The sequence below is a fragment of the Anas platyrhynchos genome, chromosome 2, assembly GCF_047663525.1.
Source record: "Anas platyrhynchos isolate ZD024472 breed Pekin duck chromosome 2, IASCAAS_PekinDuck_T2T, whole genome shotgun sequence".
In the NCBI taxonomy this organism is placed as follows: domain Eukaryota; kingdom Metazoa; phylum Chordata; class Aves; order Anseriformes; family Anatidae; genus Anas; species Anas platyrhynchos.
In genome coordinates this window covers 22,814,205-22,820,204 of record NC_092588.1, presented here as the reverse complement: position 1 = coordinate 22,820,204, position 6,000 = coordinate 22,814,205, and positions in this window count along the sequence as shown.

The window sequence follows — 6,000 nt, the reverse complement described above, 5'->3', positions numbered from 1 at the left end:
TAGACTGAGCTGTGGACTTTGGGAACCATACTTTGTGCTCTAGCTTTGGCTGATCCATGCAGGCAGGACCTGTGTATCAAGTCCTTTGGAGAATCCAGCCCCAGAACAAAGTCTCCTTGATGGCCTTTCTGGAGACCGGGTGATTTTCCAGCTCCAACCCAAGTTAGTACCCTGGAGAGGCATTTGTCAGTCACAGACTGAGACTAAACACAGCTCCCATCTGTTGATAGCATTATAGGTTTTTCAAATTTTCCAAGGGAAGGGAAATCCCCAAAGCCTAATAACCAATGCAATGTGCATTAAATGCAACACACTGAAGTCCCCCTAATTTAACCAGGAGAGACAATGGCAGTGCCCTGATGTGGTTCGGGAATTTATCCCAGTATGTCCTAGCAGGAGGCTGTTTAATCAGCAGGGCCCAAACTCAGAGTTTGCAAACAGACCTTTAAATAAAAAATGTAGAAGTGGGTTAAACTGAACAGGCGGCTTGGCATTCCTTAACACAGAGGCAATTTGTTTTCATAACTTCGGTAACTACAGCCTCTCGCCCCTAGGCACATAAGCACCAATCAACCTGCAGGGAATCATTAGCTTAAAACAATTACCAGCAGATTTCTTTCAGGTCTCGGGAGTCCTGAGGACTGTAAAGCTTATCATTTGGCATTCACTGCATCCTTAACCTTTCCGCAGGCAGCTAGAGAGAGCAGAAACCAACAGAGAGCCTTTCAAAAATCTTTTAATAGCTGCTTTCTCCGTTTGTGTTTATAGCGACCATAGCTGTTGCAAAAAGCTTTCTAAAGCACTCCAGGCCTCCCTGGAGCAAAGTCTGGCTGGTGCTGGGCATTGTAATAGCAGCACATTGTTTCGCAGGTGCAAAGTCACTCTAAACCCTTCCCTTTTCCTCTCTCCAGAGACTTGAGCTTGCCATAATTTTCCACGCCAAGCTGTCCAAGTCTGGTGTCATTACTGCAGATGTGGTTTCGGCACAGTGCGTGGGGCTGGGAATTGCACTGGCAGCTCACTAACCCTGTGCCTCTGCACTGGGGACCCTCTGGAATCACCATGCTGGCTGAGGAGTAACATCCTAATGACTTTTGCAGTTCAACTTTATTCAAACCATGGGTGGCTTTACCCTTTTAAAGGCTACACTTAGGTACATGGCTTGGTGAAACTGATGCTTTGTGCCTTTATAAGCACGGTCATTGAGAACATTTTTCTCATGAACAGAAAAGTCCAGATCCTCCAAAGCAGCTGAGACTGCTTAGTGAAACTGAGGAGCAAGGACAGCAGGGACTAGTTAGTGACTTCTAATCTTCTGTTGTACTCTGGCTTCAAACTGAGTTGGAGGAGCTTAGTACCATTTAATGCTTTTAGCTCTTAATGGATTCACTGCAAGACAGAGCACTCCATCTATTCCCTTACCCTAGTACACTTATTCCTAATAAAGGCTTAGGTGGAGAATAAAGCTGAAAATCTGGTTCCTAAAAGTATCAGAAATATGATTTCTGCACTGTTATTCCCATGCTCTACAAGAACCAGGGCCTCTGAACAACATTTATGCTACCTATGCCAAAGATGAACAATTCCTGATCTCTCCATTCCTCAACAGGTGGATAGGTAGCTACTGCTGTCTTTGTTATGTGTGTTTTACAAGAGGCTGACAAAATCACCAATCATCTCCATTCACAAAAGTAATTTCTTCAGACTGCAGCCCTTACCACGGGAAGCATCCTTACAAAAAGCCTAGGAAAAAAGCAAAGAGAGGTCCATGAGTCACTGAGGCTTTTGCATCCATATATTTCTTCATATACCTGCTATTTTTCCCTGTATTTTATTTCTAAAACATGACTTTTATAAGGGATTTCTCATGCTGCTTTGTGTCTGTTAAGAACTGTTATTACAGAAACAGCCCCTGACCCAGATCTCCTGAGGACTCTTCCTAGGGCATGACCAGCCCCATGGGCTATTTGCAGCAATGGAAAGGCTCTCCAGTACACCTTATAGTCTGAGGGGGAGGTATGGGAATTATTTGGGGATGTTTAGAAGGACCACAGGTGGGGAAATGACGTGACAAAGGTTGTCTTGGAGGGACAAGCATGGGAAAAGAGAGGGACAAGGAAACAAAAGAGGCTGCTTGCATGCAAACACATGGCTGGTCAGTGTGTTTACTTTGCTATGGCTTGTGCCAGGTCAGCTCAGTCTGTCCTGTCTTCTCATTAACCTCCATCTCTATTTCGCAGCGTGAATGGACTCTCTTCTTGGCATGTATGAGTGTGTGTGGAGGTCTAAGTGCCAGCAACTGGGTTTGGATCACAAGCCATAAGGGACCACATGCTTGGGGGGCCAGCAGCTGGGTAGGTTAGTGGCTGGGTAGGTTGGGTGCCTGACCTTGCTGGGGATCCACAGTGTGCCTTGGGGAACATGTGTCTGTGAGCGATGGAGTCTGTAGACCCTAGGGATTGGCCTTGAGGGCTCATATATCCAGCTGCCAGCAGCTGGGAAAACCTGGGATCTGTGACCCAGCTACCGGAGGGACAGAGAGTCTCAGGCCAGCTACTGGGGGGATCCGTATCGTGTATATATGTGTATTTGCCACCAGAGGACTTTTATCCTGATCAACCAGGGAAGGGGAACTGGATAGGCTTTTGGTGCTGTTTCTGTTTCTGTAAGTGCTGAGAACTTCTGCCCGTGTTAATCTATGTTAATATATCCTTGTGTTGGGGTGTGGGTGTGTATGTGTTGCGTATGCGTGTTTGTGTGTGTGCCTGTTGAGAATACGTGTTCAGCCCAGCAGCTGGCAGGACCTGGTAACAGGGAGCTGTGGTAGATTTGGCTCTATCACCCTGATGCATTCAGACACCCTTCAAGGGGTCTTTCGGGGTCCTGGCTCCCGATCCTGCCTTCTGCTGCCTTGTCCTGCCATTTCTTTCTTGTTTTCTTCCTAGGTCTTGCTCCAGGATTGCCTGATCCTGATCCTGAGGCCCTGCCATGCTGTTTGGACTCCACGGTGCTGACCTTTGCTCTGAACCTTGGCTTACACTCTATCCTGTCCCTTGCTGCCTTGCTGTGTATAAAGCATCATCCATGTAAGTAAATTAAAAAGCACCAGAGACCGTTCCTAGGCACTGAACTCTATCACAGTAACTGTAAGGTTGTAAGAACAGCCCTTGTCATGCCTTGGGGATGTGCCAAGAAACAACTCCTAAACAGTTCAAAGGCGTGATTTGGGATGTAGATCAAGTCAGGGATTGCACGCACTCATCCTTTTTTGGAAGCTAAGCGAGCTAACAGGCATAAATAAGGCCCATCCTGTGCCAGTTAGCATCAGTGCCAGAGATTCAGCCTGCGTGCTTTAATTTACTGAGTTGTCAGTGCAGAACCCTTCATTAGGTCCTGTGCCCTCTACTTGACCACTGAGCACGGTCCCCCTGTACGGAAAAGCTCCTGGCTTCTCCCATCCTTGATATCATCCTGCCTGGGCTATGGCTGCTGGCCCTGCTCCCTACCCAGCTCTCTGCTGGATCAAACACGAGGTCCTACCACGCATCCCTCACTCTCAGCCTTGGCCCACACCTCTCCACCCACACCACCTCTTTTGAATCCCATCATTGGTTCTCCTGGTGTAGAAGTTCAAGATTTGTCTTTACTATCTACCAGTTTTTCTTACTCAAGATACAGATCTAGATCAAGACCAAGGTATATCCCTGTACCCTGCTCATCCTGAAAGCCCTCGTTGCAAACCCTCTGTCCAGGCAGAGGGTTTGCAAGGCAGTTGCAGGCAGGCAACTAACAGGCTGAGACTACCATTGGACAGGTTGACCAAAACTGTTTTATTGTTTTGTTGTGCTTTCCCCACCCTGTCCACCATCAGTATCCAGCTCATACTGTACCATAATGACATAGTTTCCTCCCCCAGACTCTTAAAACAGGGGACACTTTAAAAGTATCACAGACCAAAGCCTCTAGAGCAGTAAGGCAGGAACCTGCTGTTGGCAAGCCATTTCTACTCTTCCAAATGATCTTTTGGGATATTTTCCAGGGAGAATTGGGCCTTTTTCCCACAGATCTTTGCCCAACTAGTGACCCGTTGTAAGGGTACAGGAATTGAGGGAGGTCAAGTGTCTCTTCAGAAAGCAGAGAATAAGAAAGCAGAAAATGAGGTAGCAGAGAAAACCAAGAGCACTGAAAGACTTGAACTCTGCCCCTAAGATAAGGGGCAAGAAGAGATTGGCAAGATGTTGAGATATCTTTCTCATGGAAATAAATGAGTTCTTGACATGCATTTCTCAGAACCGATGGCATTCAGAGAAATGAAATGTCCAACAGTGAAATGGAAAGCTTGCATGGTATTTCTCCTCATAACTGCATCAGTGATGTTAATCCCCATATGCAAGATCTCAGCAATTCCCATCATTGCCTTCTCTGCACTGACCTGGATGACTGAGCCACAGCAACAGCCTGCTGTGGAGCAACAAGGATAAGAGATGAGGTGCAGCACCTCCTGTTCCCTAATACTGCCTTCGGAGACCAGGTTGCTGCAGTCATATTGCATTGCAGGTCCAACCACAATGTGCAAAGGACATTGGCAGTGCTGGAGATGACATTTTAACCACCAGTCTCCCTCCTCTCTGCACCCTCCTTGATCAGTCACAATTTGTTTCTCATAATATGTCAATGACAATCTCGTTCCTCTTCCTACAAATTCAAGGCCTTCCTAAGCAGATGGATTAAATATTTGCTTGTAAGAGGCAGATGAGAGCCAGCATGGAAGAGCAACTGAATGGTCATCATGACCCATATATTACACTCTTAAGGGACTAGATTAGTAAATACAATGGGATTAATGCATTCAATAAGCGGTGGGGAGCACAGGAAAATATCATACTGGTGGAAAAGGGAATGCATGCCCTATCATGAGTGATGGTGCATTTGCTTAGCATCAGTGTGAAAGTCATGCCGGAGAGTCAATAAAGACTGAATTTTGTAAAAAAAAATATATGATCACTTCTTTCTTATTAATTTACAGGACCAAAAGATGAAGGGAATGAAGAACCAGCCTACAGCCAGTTCTGAGAAAAGCCTCAGCTACAAAACATGCCTTGAAAATGAATGCAAGTTGGCTGGGAAGTGAGCACTGTCACAGAGATTGAACACAGGCTGTGAGTCCATAAACAAAGAGGGATGAAAGATAAATATAAAGAGCCGATGGGAGAGTATCTGGGGCATGGATTGGGTGTGGGGAGGGGAGGGGAAGAGGGCTAGAAATCTGCTCTAAGTCTGGTTTTATTTAATGTCTATTAATGATCTGGAAGGAAGCAGTAAACACCACATTCATTCAATTTATATTTGATGTAACGACTCCTATGAATTAGAGAGGTGTTGTGTAAACCAATGGGGACAGACACAAAACACAAAGAAACCTAGACAGGCTGGAAATAGCAAAGTGAGAGCCAAGTGGATGGGCAAAAGCAATGGTCTGCAGGAGGAAGCACAGCCTCAAATACAGACATGAAGCGGAGAAATGTGCTTAAGGAAGGGAGACAGAAGGTCTTAATAATGGCAGAGACCAACAAACTGGCTGTGAGCTTGTGGAACAGACTCATCCCAAAGGAAGCGAGAGGGTAAGTATCTGGACCTATTGATTTATGAGGAATTAAGACAATGAGATGAGTTTGGCTGCTTGACAGCTGAGCAAAGAGATCAGAGTGTGCTCAGGCGTTAATGCTGAGACAATCTGCCGGAGGTGAGGAACCACCCCGGGGACCTCTATCTATTTGGACAGTGTAAACACCACAAAAGAGGAGGAGGACTGATTTATGGAGTGGGGAGGAACAAGGGTTAGGAACAAGCTAAAAGAATTATAGGCTAGCTCAGTGACAGTGTGAGCTGTAGTGCCCCATGAGACAGCTACCTGCAAAGGGGTCTGACATTTCTTCTTTCTGAATCCCTTAAAACTAGGCTGCACAAAGGCACATGAGAGAATGTGCTTTAGCAAACAGA